Genomic DNA, 14,678 nt, shown 5'->3' with positions numbered 1-14,678 from the left:
TGTAAGTCATCAGTTCTGAGGATAAAGAGACTGGTTATTTTAAGTACAAAAAAATTTGGTAAACAGACAAGAGAGAACTTTTCCTTCTTTACTTAATGCCCATGGACGAAACCTCAGGATGCTGCCATTTGAATTTCACTGCCATTCTGTCATAGCCTTCACCAGATGAGCTTTCTGAGCTTGTCGGTGAATGAAGATTGGCACCCCAAGGTCGTAACCACCGGGCCCACGGATGGCGGACTGCCAGCACCACTTCTGAGGTGCCCAGGGTTTGCGGGACTCGACTGCTTTCCATTCCTCCTCCTTAGTGGGTTTCCTCCTTCACCACCTCTGAGAAAGCCACAGTGTCCAAAAGAAGGAAGCGGTCCAGCATCAACAGTCAGGGGCCTCTGCAGCCTCTCACCACTTTCCCTCCACCCTACCCTCAATCTGTGAGTCAAGGATACAGAATTCAAAAAAAAAATCTTCCACTAGACCAAGTCCTGCCTATGCTTTTGGCTTTTCTACATGCTGTTACCTTTTTGGAGAAAATATTCCTTTCTTATCCCATTTCCCCCTTTTCACCCTGCTCCCAAACTTGTGTCCTTCCAAGTGGTGAACCAAAGCTATGTAGTATGTGTTAACCCATGACTTCGTCTATCACAGCATTATCTCACCTTGCTTCAGAGAAAGAAAACCACTTGCTCACATAAAATACGTGTGTACCAGTTAGCATTCTTTGTGATTTTTTATATACATTGCATGATAGGATGATAGGTATATGGGGGTGTGTGTGTGTGTGTGTGTGTGTATATATATCCACAAAAATGTGTATACAAATACATATGTGTGTATACACACACTATACCTGCAAATATATAAGTTCATATTCATCTTTGATTGTGTTAGGTGAACAGCTATTTTAGCCTTCCCTTCCAGAGTCTAACTTGTGGTAACATTTTTGATTCCATGACAGAATTATAACAGTCTGCCTATTTAGTTCAATGTCATTCCAGTTGTTGAGTGAATGGCACTATTCTTTTTTTTTTTTTGAATAAATTTATTTATTTATTTATTTATTTATTTATGGCTGTGTTGGGTCTTTGTTGCTGCACACAGGCTTTCTCTAGTTGCAGTGAGCAGGGGCTACTCTTCGTTGTGGTCTGCGGGCTTCTCATTGCAGTGGCTTCTCTTGTTGTGGAGCACCGGCTCCAGGCACATGGGCTCAGTAGTTGCAGTAAGTGGGCTCTAGAGTGCAGGCTCAGTAGTTGTGGTGCACGGGCTTAGTTGCTCTGCGGCATGTGAGACCTTGCCGGACCAGGGCTCAAACCCATGTCCCCTGCATTGGCAGGCAGATTCTTAACCACTGAGCTGCCAGGGAAGTCTGAGAACGGCACTATTCTGACTTCATGCTGGTGATTTGAAGGTTTAACAATAACTCAGCTACACCAACTGTTTTATTCTGTTTATTTTGTATTACCTCAGAACTAGAAATTGGAAATTTATAAAGGCTAAGAGATAATAGAGAGGGATGTGATAACCATTTCTGGATACATGAATATGTGAATCCCTAGTATGGAGAGACTGGGTAAGATGAAGCCAGGAAGTGTGCTTAGAAAGAATGGAATAAAATTTAGAGGCAAAGTCTGAATCCTTCCACCTGTTAGGAGGAGGTCAGGAATTAAAAGGCCCTTGAACGCATTTCTTCTATATAGTTCAGATGTAGCCTAAGAAAGTTGCAGTAAATCTCAGAACAAAGAATGTTATCCTAAAATAAATACTGAGGGAGAGACTGAATAAATGTATAGGTCTTAGTGGAGGTAACAATAGGAAATATTTGAGCAAACACTATATTATAGGTAATACTATTAGGCTTGGGAAGTACCAGGATGACTAAAATATTGTTCTAACCCTGAGAAAGCTCACATTCTGGTGTGGGAGAAAGAAATAAATCATCACAATCCAGACATATGACCCAAATTCTTGAAAATATTGCACAAGAGCCATTAACTTGCTTGGGAAAGTGTGTGTGACGGGAGGAGCTGGGGCAGCACCCTGAAGAAGATTTCCCTTCCTCTAGATGCCAGAATTCGATGGTTTTCTTAACCAGACTTTTTTCTTATAAATGCAATTCAGAACAGCTATTTCTGCTTCTGCCTCCAAATCCTGATTGCTACTAATTTTAAATACTTTTCCTAGAACATCATTGTTCTCTCAGCTATTATTTACATATTATTTCTCTTGGCTTCTATCCAATTTCTGTTTTCTTCTACCCATTAAAAGCAAAAGGTGATAGCTTATCAAATAATTTATTTTTGAAAACACTTGCAGAGATTTAAACCGTTCTATATACTTTTCTATCTTCATATTTATGATTTCTATTCATTTTCAGGGTGATTACATTTATCAAGTTATTGACTTATGTGTATCCTAGAGAATGTGTAATTTAATTCTCCCAACCTTATTAATGAAAACTGTTCTTGGTAATATTGTTTGATGAAGGCAGTCAAGACATACTTTTGTCAAAGCATTGTTGAATTAGAAGTTCTTGTGGAACATGTGGCATACTTATCCAGGAATAACATTTATTCTGCCAGCATCTGTAAGAGGAATTTTTTTACTTTGTCCAAACACTCTGAACCCCAGTATGGAAAACATCATTGAGGTGGATTTGTATACAAAAAAATAGAAAAAGATAGTTGAGGGAAAAAAACAAAACAAAACAGTAGGCTATATTATTTAAAGTTTTCTAAATAGTTAAGCATACATGAACCTTCTTTAATTGCAACTGATTTAAAGTTACATACCCTCTATGTAGTCCTAATTTTACTACTAATTCCTCCATTTAGAGTATTGATGAAATATTTAGCCAGGAGTTGCTGAGACACACACACACCCTCCCACACACATACACAGGCACACAGCTCATTGTTTCCTATAGATAGCTACGTGAAACTTGTTTCAGTGTTCCCAGATGGTCCTCTTTCTATGCCTAATGCCAGTTCTTGTGCTATGGTAATTTCCATTGAACTGACCATTTGCTTGCATATAAGTTGATATATTTGATATATTCATTGCAGAAAATTCTCTCTGACTGCAATTGCTCAAAACAATTAATTGTATTTTGGTTTGTTTGGTGTCTTTTATTCCTATTAGCTACTAGAAGAAAAATCCATTTATGTGCAATTTAAAGAGGACTGTCTCTTTTTCAGAGCTTCTAACTAACTTTTTACAGCAGCTGTCGGAGCCATGAAGCAGGAGTGATAACAGACATGAGAGGGTATATATCATAACTGCCTTGAAAATTAGAGGGAAAAAACCTCCATGTTCTAAGTGAAAAATCTTCCCACATTACCTAGGAAATAATCAGAGGGTAAATGACTTCTACATCTGGATAATTCATGTCCATATAAATGTATATTCAACTAATTTAACTTTCTGAAAATCTAACATGACTATAGACTTTACCCTCTCAATTTTTATTGAAATGCTCTCAATTAGATATTATCTGTCAAAAAATAATGACAATAAAAATAAAGATTTAATACAAATCAGGCACTGTTGTAAATATTTTATATCTAAGAACATAATATAGAACGCAGATGATACCTAGTGAAGTATACTAAATGTATTGTGCTAAGTAATGTGACAAGTAATTTGATGAATTAAAAATAATATTTTAAACAAAGTTTTCATCTTTAAAACTAATATTTTTTATTATTGTCAAACAATTCTACTTTTGGGGGGTTATTATTGACTAATTAGTTTAGTTTAAATACTAAACTCTAGTTTCTAAGCTGAAATCTGTGTCAGTTCAGAGGACATGGCTATCCTTTGTGGCTAGGCTTTTCTATTCTAAAACCATGCCCATTTGTGTAACTAAGGACCCTTCTATTTAAAAAGAACAATTAGTACAAGATGGAGTGCTTAAAGTGGAGTGAACTGTAGTGCTTCGTGCCTGATTGCTGCCATGTCTTAAACAAGAGATATTAAAAGAAATAAATGCCAGGTGGTCTCACGAGGACATTTTGACTTACGCTTTTGAACCTTTGGTACCCACATAACAAAACGGCTGGTGGCTTTGATGTTGTTTCAACATGAGAAAATCCACAATTTTATTGTTTGCAAATGTTAGCCTCTTCCTCAAATACCCATTTTCTCTAATTATGAAGAATTCTTCCACAGGGAAATAGTCTTTTTATAAACTGCAAATTAAAATTTAGTATGTTTTTAGGATAATACCTCTGAACAGAGCAGTGGAGAAAATTCTAAAGACTCTTTTCATTATTTTTCCCCTAAATCAAGACTTTGGCTACATAGAATTTAAAACATTTGGTTAGGAGAAAGTTAATAATAGTAATGTGTACTCATACTTTGTTCATAAAGTGCCTTTTAAGATAAATTTGTAGTTTACATTGACTAAATGTATTTATTTTCAGGGATAGACTTTCACCAAGGGTTTTGATTCCAATTATCTGAAATACATGTATACAAAGTATAGATGGTATTTTTGTTAATTTATATTAAAATAGCCTTTATAAAATGGTTCTTAAATAATTTCTTTTAAAAGTACACATTGTAAGACAACCTACAGACTGGGAGAAAATATTTGCAAATGATGTGACCGACAAGGGATCAATTTCCAAAACATACAAACAGCTCATACAGCTCAATATCAAAAAACAAACAACCCAATCAAAAAATAAGCAGAAGACCTAAATAGATATTTCTCTAAATAAGACATACAGATAGCCAACGGGCACATGAAAAGATGCTCAGCATCACTGATTCTTAGGGAAATGCAAATCAAAACTACAGTGAGGTATCGCCTCACTCCAGTCAGAATACCCATCATCAAAAAGTCTACAAATAAATGCTGGAGAGGATGTGAAGAAAAAGGAACCCTCCTACACTGTTGGTGGGAATGTAAATTGGTGCAGCCACTCTGGAGAACAGTATGGAGGCTCCTTAGAAAACTAAAAATAGAACTACCATATGATCCAAGAGTCCCACTCCTGGGCATATATCCATAAAATATGAAAGCTCGAATTTGAAAAGTTACATGCACTCCAATGTTCAAAGCAACGCTATTTACAATAGGCAAGACTTGGAAGCAAACCAGATGTCCATCAACAGAAGAATGGATAAAGAAGAAGTGGTATATGTATATAATGGAATAGTACTAAGCCATAAAATATTGTCATTTGTAGCAACATGGATGGACCTAGAGATTATCTTACTAAGTGAAGTAAATCAGAGAAAGACAAATGTTATATGATACTACTTATATGTGGAAACTAAAAAATGATACAAATGAACTTATTTATAAAACAGAAACAGACTAACAGGCATAGAAAACTAATTTATGGTTACTAATGGGGGAAGAGGGGGGAATAAATGAGGAGTTTGGGATTAACAGATATACACTACTGTATATAAATAGATCAACAACAAGAACCTACTGTATAGCACAGGGCACTCTATTCAATATCTTGTAATAACCTATAATGGGAAAGAATCTGAAAAAAGAACATATATATATATATATATATATATATATATATATATATATATATATATATATATATATATAACTGAATCACTTTGCTGTACACCTGCAACTAACACAACATTGTAAATCAACTACACTTCAATTTAAAAAAAAACTCATTAAAAGCACACATTGTAAATGGATAAATGGTAAGAGTTTGAAGTAAGAACAAATTGTAAATGATTTTTCTTTTTTTTTTTGGTTAGCCTAGGTGAATAAGTATATAGCTGCTAAAACTTTAAAGAAATACAAATTTTTAAGTAAAGGACTCCTTTTCCATCATAAAAGAAGAGATGTCAAGTGATAGATAATTTGCATTTTAAGGAACTGCTTTCCTCCCCCCAAATAGATGGGTTAACATACACCAAAGAAAACGATCTCCTCTGTTCCAACGAATATTTAGTATGTAGCTGAAAGTTGTTTTACTGTAATTGTTTTTAATGGGAGATTACAAATGCTACCTTTCTGATTAGGACAAGAACAGGGACTTTCAGTATCAAAGCAAGTTTTTCTAAATTGTGTTCTGCCTAGAATTAGAACAGATATATCTAGGACAGATTTATTATTCTCTCTGGAATACAAACATATGATCTAAAATTTGACATTATCTCTTTTAACTTCGCCTTCCTCTCCTAAAATACCCTCTCTCCTATGTATGACGCAGGTAGCTTCCAAATGACTGTTTATCCATAAAGATTTCGCAATGTACCATACTGTTTTACCATTAAGTATTTACACATCTCTATGCTAAACCTTGTGGTTAGGAAGCACTTTTAATAACATGTATTAGTACATAGAGACATGTATTTTAATCTTTTTTGTTTTCTTATTTTTGTTCTTCCTTTCCTTCCTTCCGTGTTTCTTTTTCTCTTCTTTCTTTCCTTTTTTTTAAAAATTTTTTAATTGTTGACTTTTCAGTTAGCATCCCAAGGAATTCTGTTTCTGTGAATTTATTCTGTATTTTTTTTCATTTGCTTTGCTTCTCGGTAAGTCTTTTTTAGATACACTAACATTTTTGTTGTTTGACTTGAATTTTTCATGTTGAAAGTTGACCCAAATGTGATATATTAAAGATATAAAATTAAACTTGCATTCAGTGAAATTATATGTATGGCTATTACATTTTTTAAAATGCCATAAAACTTAATATAGCTTCATTCATTCTACAGTAGCCTTTAAAAATGCATTCTTTAATTAAAAAGAGAACATTTTAAATATGCCAATTAAAATGTTAAGCATCCTAAAATCTTAAGATGTCTAAATAATATTCAAGACAGTTTACATATTTTAAATTGCCGTAACTCTTCTCAAATTAATCATGGTTTAAAAGTAGCCTTTGTACTACTTTCTCTTTCATACTTTGGTATGAAATTTTCACTACTGATAAATGTTTTACCATTTTAATTTGATTTCTCAGGTTGTCAGAATATTGCAGCCCTGAACAATATTCAGATTAGTCTCAAAAACTCTTTTCTAAGGAGGTGATGTATGAAAGTAAATGTAATTACTCAGATTTTAGATTTAATTGGTAGAAACATGTATTGGAATGAAACAGGAAAAAAAGGCAGCCATTTTATGACCACTGTGTTGCCATTCCAAACACAAGTACGTTAAATATCATTATTTCAAGTAACTATATATTCTTGTGATTTGAGTGTTAAACTTCATAAATTCTCCTATAGAAAAAAATAGTATGCCTCCGGTAATGATTACTCACCATTTGTTGGAAAAATGCATCATGTTTCATGTACTTTAATTACTGTAGGGATTTTTACTCCTAGTAAAAAAAATCAAAATGCCTTTAGGGTTCTAATATAATCACATGTCACTCACTGTACTATAGACAGCCCAAGTGCTGACTCACTTTATTATTGTTTTTTTCAAGGTATTTTGTTTTTGTATTTTACATGTTACATGAGCATTTGCTCATCACATTACATATTTTATTATGTTTTATTAATTGCCTAATATTCTATCATCTGCTATATCAGCATTTAATCATTGTTATTGAACCATTAAAGGCTTTTGAGAAGATAATTATTTGACAAAGCGCACCCAATGGCAGAATTATCTGTGTTCACAGAAGAGATTTTTTTTATGATGGTGGTGTTTCATTCATTTAATTTATTGAGCACCTATTATGTGCCAGGTACTTTACTGGGAGCTGGCAATACAGAACTAAAAGAAAAAGATGAAACTCCCTGGCATCGTGGAGTCTACATTTTAACGAAGGAAGTGGGTAGTGAACAATATAAGCAGGTAAATCACACAGTGTGTTAAATAATGGAAAATAATAAAGAGGAAAAAATAAAGCAAGAAAGTAGGGGCAGTACAGAAATGTCAGAGATGGGATAAAAATTGTAGGCAGGGTAGCCAGTGAGGGGCCTTACTAAGGCACTAACTCTTGAGTAAAATCTTGGAAAAATGTGAGGTGCTAGTAGTGTGTATCAGGGAGGAGATCCAGGCAAGAGGAACAGAAGGCTGATCCTTCACTAGTGGTGGCTGCCCACCGAAGGTTTGTACTTATCTTTCAAGTTAAGGAGTAGGAAGCAAGAAACAAACACTCGTTGCTCTGAGAAGAAAGAAGGCCTCACTTTGCTTTAACAGAACTGTTGTTTCTGTATTCTAAATAACATTACCTTATATTTATCTAAGAATTCCAGGATTTTGAAATAAAGTATTATTCCATTCTGACGGTCAAACTTTTACTGAAAGCTTTTTCTGGATACTATGACAAATAATATATCTTCCACATGAGTTTGCTTGGTATCCTAGAGAGTGAAGATTAACTAAAATGGTGAGGAAAAAAAAATGTGTAATAGCAACCTGGAGAGAGTTGGAATGACCTTAGATGCATTCTTAGTAGAAGCAAGAACAATCAAATCCAGTATTTACCTCAAGACTCAGATAATTCTAAAACATTTTGCTTTCTAAATAGAGAAGGCTGTCCCAATTAAGTAAATTATAATCTGTATGGGAGGACTTGATTATAGAAAAAGGTTACTTTTTTTTTGACACTAGTAAATCCCCCAAACAAAAAATTATATTAAAATATACATTATGCTTTTTTTTTTTTTGAAGGGTGTATAGTGTCTGTCATATGTTTGGCAATTCTGATCAAACACTTGAGAAAAGATAATCTTACTTTTTGTTAATTAAGGTGACTATAAACCAAAAATAATTATGATTATGTAAGCAGCCTAATTAAAGGGCAAAAAAACCCTTAATTAACATATGTCTGATTAAGAAATATAATGGCAGATATAAGTGGCTTTAACCTCAATCACTGCTACAACCACAAAATACTTAGTTCTCAAATAAACAATCTGATGACTATACATTGACATTGTGAAATGACATCTTGTTTTTGGTCGAGTATCGTTTCTGCTGATCCAGACCCTAATGCTGGACATTAACATGCTTCCACTTCTCAAGCTACAGAACTGTAATACGATGTGCATAGAAATCTCCACTCTTTTTAAGATACAACTACCCGAAATTACTAAACAGTTCTAAAGTATTGATGTTATATAATTATATTGTATGGATGTAACGTGTTATGGCTGCCTTGTAGTAGGGCCTAGAGATCTGTGAGGTAATGTTGATCTTAAAATAAAGTGGGCCATTATTTTACTGGCAAAATAAGTTTATTTGGGAAAAGGAGAGCACTGCAATTCAGGACAAGCAACATATGGTGAACCATAGGCATGTCTGGAGAACAGAGGAGAGGGGCTTGCTTTTATAGAGGAAAAAAGGAAATTGGGGAGGGCTGTGGCAGTTCTTCATTGGCTGCATGTGGGGGAAGCTTGCTATTGCTGGGTCAGGAAATCTTTCTTCCTGCTGGGATCTGCAAGCTGGGGTGAGTGATATGCATGAGAGCTCCTCCCAGGACTTCCAAGCTCCACTTTAAATGAAATTTATTTATTTTCACAGTACATAAATATTTCCAAACTGCTACTAGATGTCTTGTATTTTATTTTCTTTGAAATTTATCTAGCGGTTTGTGTTCCTGACTTTCTCTTGCAGTGTTTCTTTTGTTTTAGTGTTAACATCATCACTTACGTGACCACAACATCATCATTTAAGTGACCATTTCAAATGATTTAACCATATTATAAGAGCACTAAAATTCAGATTTCCCATTAACAAAATAGCTTTCCCCCAAAGAAGGTGACAAGAAAGGACATATCTGTTCATGATTGTTTTTCTCCCCACTAATTTCTATTTTAAAAGAAGAGACATTTTCCCAAGGAAAGAAAATTTTCCAATAGATGATATTAATTTTAAAAGTTGACATTACAGTAACTACAGGGATCAGAAATGAAGCTGTTTTGGAAAAGCTCCTCTTTCCTCATAGACATTTCATTAAGCCATTCCATCAAGTGTGTGATAGGCTTAAAATTAGGTGAAGCAGAGATGCATCTGGTGCAGTTTTCAAATGTAGAACACTTGTATCACTAGATTTCTATTGGGATTTGTGTAACAATGCATCTTAACTCTCTCCTCTTAAATGCCATATTTCTCATTAGCATTTTCAAGGTTCTGATAACTCCTGTAGCCAAAAAAATCTGATTAACCTTCCTTAATCCAATGTTTACCAAACTTATTGGCTGAGGGAACACGTTTTCATATCAGACCAATTAACATATTCTGGGACTAGTGTTTCACAGAGCAAATACAGTTAAAATATCTTAGCAGTTGCTGCTAGAATGAAATCCATATCCAATTAACAAAGAGGTTTTCAGTTTTGTAAAACTCAGTGAACAGTTTAATACTGGCCTAGGAACCTGTTGGGCAATCTGAATTATTGATCTTTTAGAAGTGGGCAGTGGATAGTAATTGACTACTTAGAAAACAATACACTCAACATATTTTAAGATCCAGCATCTTCGGAATTTGCCAGTACCGCTTTGGAGTGGGCAACTAAAATGCATATTTCATATTTCGGGTTCTATGAAAATACGCTGAATTTAGGGAAAGAAGTGTATTGAGCAACATTTAATGGAACTGTTCTTAAATGCGAGATGGGTTAGTGTTTACACAACACATAATTTTCTGGGAGCTCCAAGGCTCTCTAAGCCCTAACTGACTTGTTCACATCCTATCACTCAGTGAACTTCCAACTCTGGAGCTCCTTGCCCTCTCACTTGAATTAGAGAATCAAAACAATCTTGTCATTTTCTATCCCATGACTTTGCTTAGGCTTTTTCTTTTCTACAAAATGCCTCTCTCCTTTATGCCTCAATCACTACCCATCAGAATTCTCTGCTGCCTTCAAACTAACTTGCCTCCCTGTTACCTTTCCTCATCTTCTCCTTGATGGACAACTATTTGTCCAAGCCTCTGTGAGGTTATCCAAATTATTCCTTTTTTCCTATGTCTCAACAGGACTTTGCTTGCCTCTTTGTTATAACACATTCTATGAAATACTGAGAAATGTGTAATAGTCCACCAACATTGATGAGGCACTTTTAGTAGTCAGAGACCATGTTTTACCTATGATAGTGTCTTGCACAGAGTAGATACTCAAAATTGGGTGGCATGGCAACTTCAAAATTGGCCTTGATCATCTTTTTTACATTAGGAAAGTCACATGAAAACTCCGATTGAAAATCACACTCTGCGTTTCTATTTATTAGTCTTCTACTGAAATGTACAGGTTACGCCAGTGTGAACAAGGAATTTCTTTCTTTAGGACCCAGGCATTTTGCTATATTTTATTATAGTCACTTAATTCTGCACACTTTACAGCTGGTTGAAGTTTTTTAAAAAAATTCAAAAGAGGTATGATACATACAGCTACATAGTCAAATTTTGGTCTCTTATTCCCACTGGATGTTGTTCTTCACCCATTTCTTTTCATAGTTAGAAATTGTTCTTTTTTAACTTTTTACATTTAAATAATTTCAGACTTATAAAAGAGTTTGAAAAATACTACAAAAATTCCCTTGTAATTTTCAACCAACTTCCCCAAATGTTAACATCTTACATAGCAAGGATACAATTATTGAAACCAGAAAGTTAACACTGAAACAATTCTATTACCTGCTCTATAGACCTAGTCATGTTTCTTTAGTTGTTTCACTAAGGTCCATTTTTTTGGTTTAGGATCCAATCTTCAAATCACCTTGGTCTCTTCCAATCTGGCGTCTCCTTAGTCTTTCTTTGCGCATCATGACATCATGATCTTGATACTTACAAAGAGCATGTGTGCCAGTTATTTTATAGGATGGCAATTTCAGGTTATCTGATGTGTAAGCAGTGATTATATCTTTGAGAAATGTATTCGCAGTCTTAGGAATATTTGTGAGGATTGTTTGGGTGGAAAACATTTGTTTCTCCAAATGTTTTGTTGAATCATATAGCCTTATTTTCCATGTGGTAAGAGTGGCTATTTTAGAGTTTTTTAAAGAAGGCAGCAAATGTCTTATTTTTCTTCTTTGCAGGTGTTTTGTCCCGTATAATTCCTTTGAAACATTTATAATGAGTTTGTTCCTGAGCTCTGTAAGTCTCTGTTGACATGAATATGCATCTTTTATTAAAAATATTTTTAAATATGAAAGTTTTTTTTTTTTTAAATCACCCTCAGTATATGTTTTCTTTCTTAGTAATCAGTAGGTAGGTAGTACTGGACAACTCAATATACTGAGATTTCATTGGTTGAAGTGATCTACTCATTGCCCAGGCTGGAAAATCTTAGGCTTGATAGATGCACCTCTTCAGTGAATATCACAGAGAAGCCACATTTGAAATGTACTATTTTAAACTGATATTGCTAAAGATTTTTTTATGTCTGTGCCTCCTCCTTTTCTAATGTTGCTTACTCTCTGGAAAACTTTCCCACCCTGCTTTTTCGATAGCTTCTGCACTCATTTTGACCATTTCCTGCATTGATCAATTTACTCTAACCAATTGGAAGTCTGGTTTCCCTCCACACCACTTCACTGAAACTGCTCCTTTAAAGAGTGCAGATGACTTTCTAAAAGTGAAACCTGCTACTTGTGTGCATCCTTTAACAATGTTGGCTACTCTCTTCTTTCATGAAATGCTTACCTTCTCGTTATATCTTAGATACATTCTCTCTTGGTTCTCCTGCTGCTTCCCAGAATGTTTCTTCTTATTCTTATCTTCTTACTTGTGTTTACATATAGGTGTTCCATAGGTTTATTGTTTAACCATGCTCTGCATATGCTCTGGGTTATCTCAAATGCTCCCAAAGCTTTAGTTATCACCTTTATGCAGGTGACTCAGTCTTTGCCTCTAATTTGGATATCCATCCTGAACTTTAGATCAGAATTTCCCATAGATACTTCAAACTCAATTAGCTCTCAAACAAAAATCATTGATTCCTCCTTTAACATGAACTTCTTATGTCTCCTACACCTATTCCTAGACTTGGGCTGAGGTTAAACCCACTCATTAGGCTCTTCCATCACACTTTGTCCTCTGCCTCCCAACCCACAGTATTCTTAATCTGGATGGCTCTCCTTCTCTCTTTCCATGTTTGTACATGCTTATTTTTCTTTCAGGTACAGTTCAAATTCTACTTCAGTGATGCCTACCATAATCAATTCAAAAATAATTTGATTCTCGTGTTTATAGTTACTTTATTGTTTCATGTTTTTTTTTTTTTTTTTTTTGGGGGGGGGAGAAGTTGAAAAGAATAGCTTTATTGCTTTGCCAAGCAAAGGGGGCCACAGAGAGCTAATGCTCTCAAAACTGAGTGTCCCGACCTGGAAAGGGTAGTGAGGAGTATTATAGTAATGGTTCAAAGAGGAGGATGTGATCAGCTCGTGGACTTTCTTCTGATTGGTTGGTGGTGAGGTAAGTGGGAGTCAGCATCATCAACCTTCTGGTTCCTATAGGTCTGGGGTCTACGTGGGCAGCATATAATTAACTTCTTCCACATGGCAGGGGTTTCAGTATCTGGTTTCAGGACTTAATGAAGCTCAGGTTCTTGATGTCTCATGGCAGAAGGAATTCAGTGAGAGACAAAGTGATAGGTAAGAAGTGGATTTATTTAGAGAGAAACACACTCCACAGACAGAGCATGGGCCATCTCAGAAGGTGAGACCGGCCTATTGTTTCATGTTTTATCATTAGTTGTAGACATGTCGGCATTGCTTTCTTTACTGGAGTATAAATACTTCAAGTGATGTCAGTGGTCCTCATAAGCTAGCCCAGTGCCTTACTTACATACTGATTTGTTGAACTGACTTGAAGTGAATCACTCCTGGTTGTTGTTGTCATTATGGTTGTTTGTTTTATTTTGTTTAGCCAGCATGTTTTATTTTGTTAACAGCATGCTCCTCCCAGGTATGATAATGTCACACTGTAACACAGAGGCCATTGGTATTTCTTTTTCATTCATTCATCCATAATAGGGACAGGAATAATTAGAATGAAAGCAGCTGGGACTCCCTAGAAAATAATACACTCCATCTCAGTCACTCAGAGAAATATCTTGGGCAGTTACTAAATTAAAACTGTTTTTAGCAAACCCAGTGTGCTGAGGTGGGAAACACAATCACATTACTTGCAATTTACTGTTGCTCCCTTAGTGATCTACAGATCAAAAAGTATCTGTTCTGACACCACTTCTGAAACTTAATGCTGTGTTTAATTTATCTAATTAGGACCTCTTAGCACCTCAAATAGGTACTTTAAAAAACACCACCACCACCCAGCTGTTAGCCTAGGGACAAAAGAATAAATGCAAATTTAACACTTTTCAAAGGTGAATCTGCACATTTTGGTCTCTTGACAGCATTCAATAAAAATCAAGTGTTCTTAGAGACAATATACTAATTTGTTGATTGTTTCTGGACCTCAATAAATATTGAAAATAGTTCTTAAAACTGATAATTATTTGGGTAAATATTTGTGTGGATATGCGTAAGTATAATCTTTATAACATAAACTACTTTTCAGGAGTTTGTTGCTGCTTCTGAGACAAAGAACTCTTGATGTCAAGATTTGAAGACAGAAGAAATGAAATACAGAATATGGTAAGCGACTTGCAGATAGACTATTTCAGCCTCATCTAATCTAATGCTCCATTGTTTAGTTTTCATTTGTTAGTTGCATACATATAAATACATACTTATGGTAGTCACTGTTGCAAACAGTTGTGAAATATGACCACAGT

The 14,678-nt window shown here is 35.0% G+C and overlaps 1 long non-coding RNA gene across 2 annotated transcripts in view; it reads left to right on the top strand.

The window, feature by feature from the left end:
- LOC138414055 (uncharacterized) overlaps positions 1-14,678 on the top strand; it is a 394,942-nt gene that overhangs the window by 142,679 nt on the left and 237,585 nt on the right. For both annotated transcript variants that reach the window (XR_011246440.1, XR_011246441.1), the window contains one exon: positions 14,462-14,538. This is a non-coding gene — a long non-coding RNA (uncharacterized lncRNA). The remainder of the gene's footprint in view (positions 1-14,461; positions 14,539-14,678) is intronic.

Source organism: Delphinus delphis, chromosome 4, assembly GCF_949987515.2.
Source record: "Delphinus delphis chromosome 4, mDelDel1.2, whole genome shotgun sequence".
Classification (NCBI taxonomy): Eukaryota; Metazoa; Chordata; class Mammalia; order Artiodactyla; family Delphinidae; genus Delphinus; species Delphinus delphis.
The sequence above is the reverse complement of the archived record's forward strand: the minus strand, read 5'-3'. Positions and strand labels throughout refer to the sequence as shown.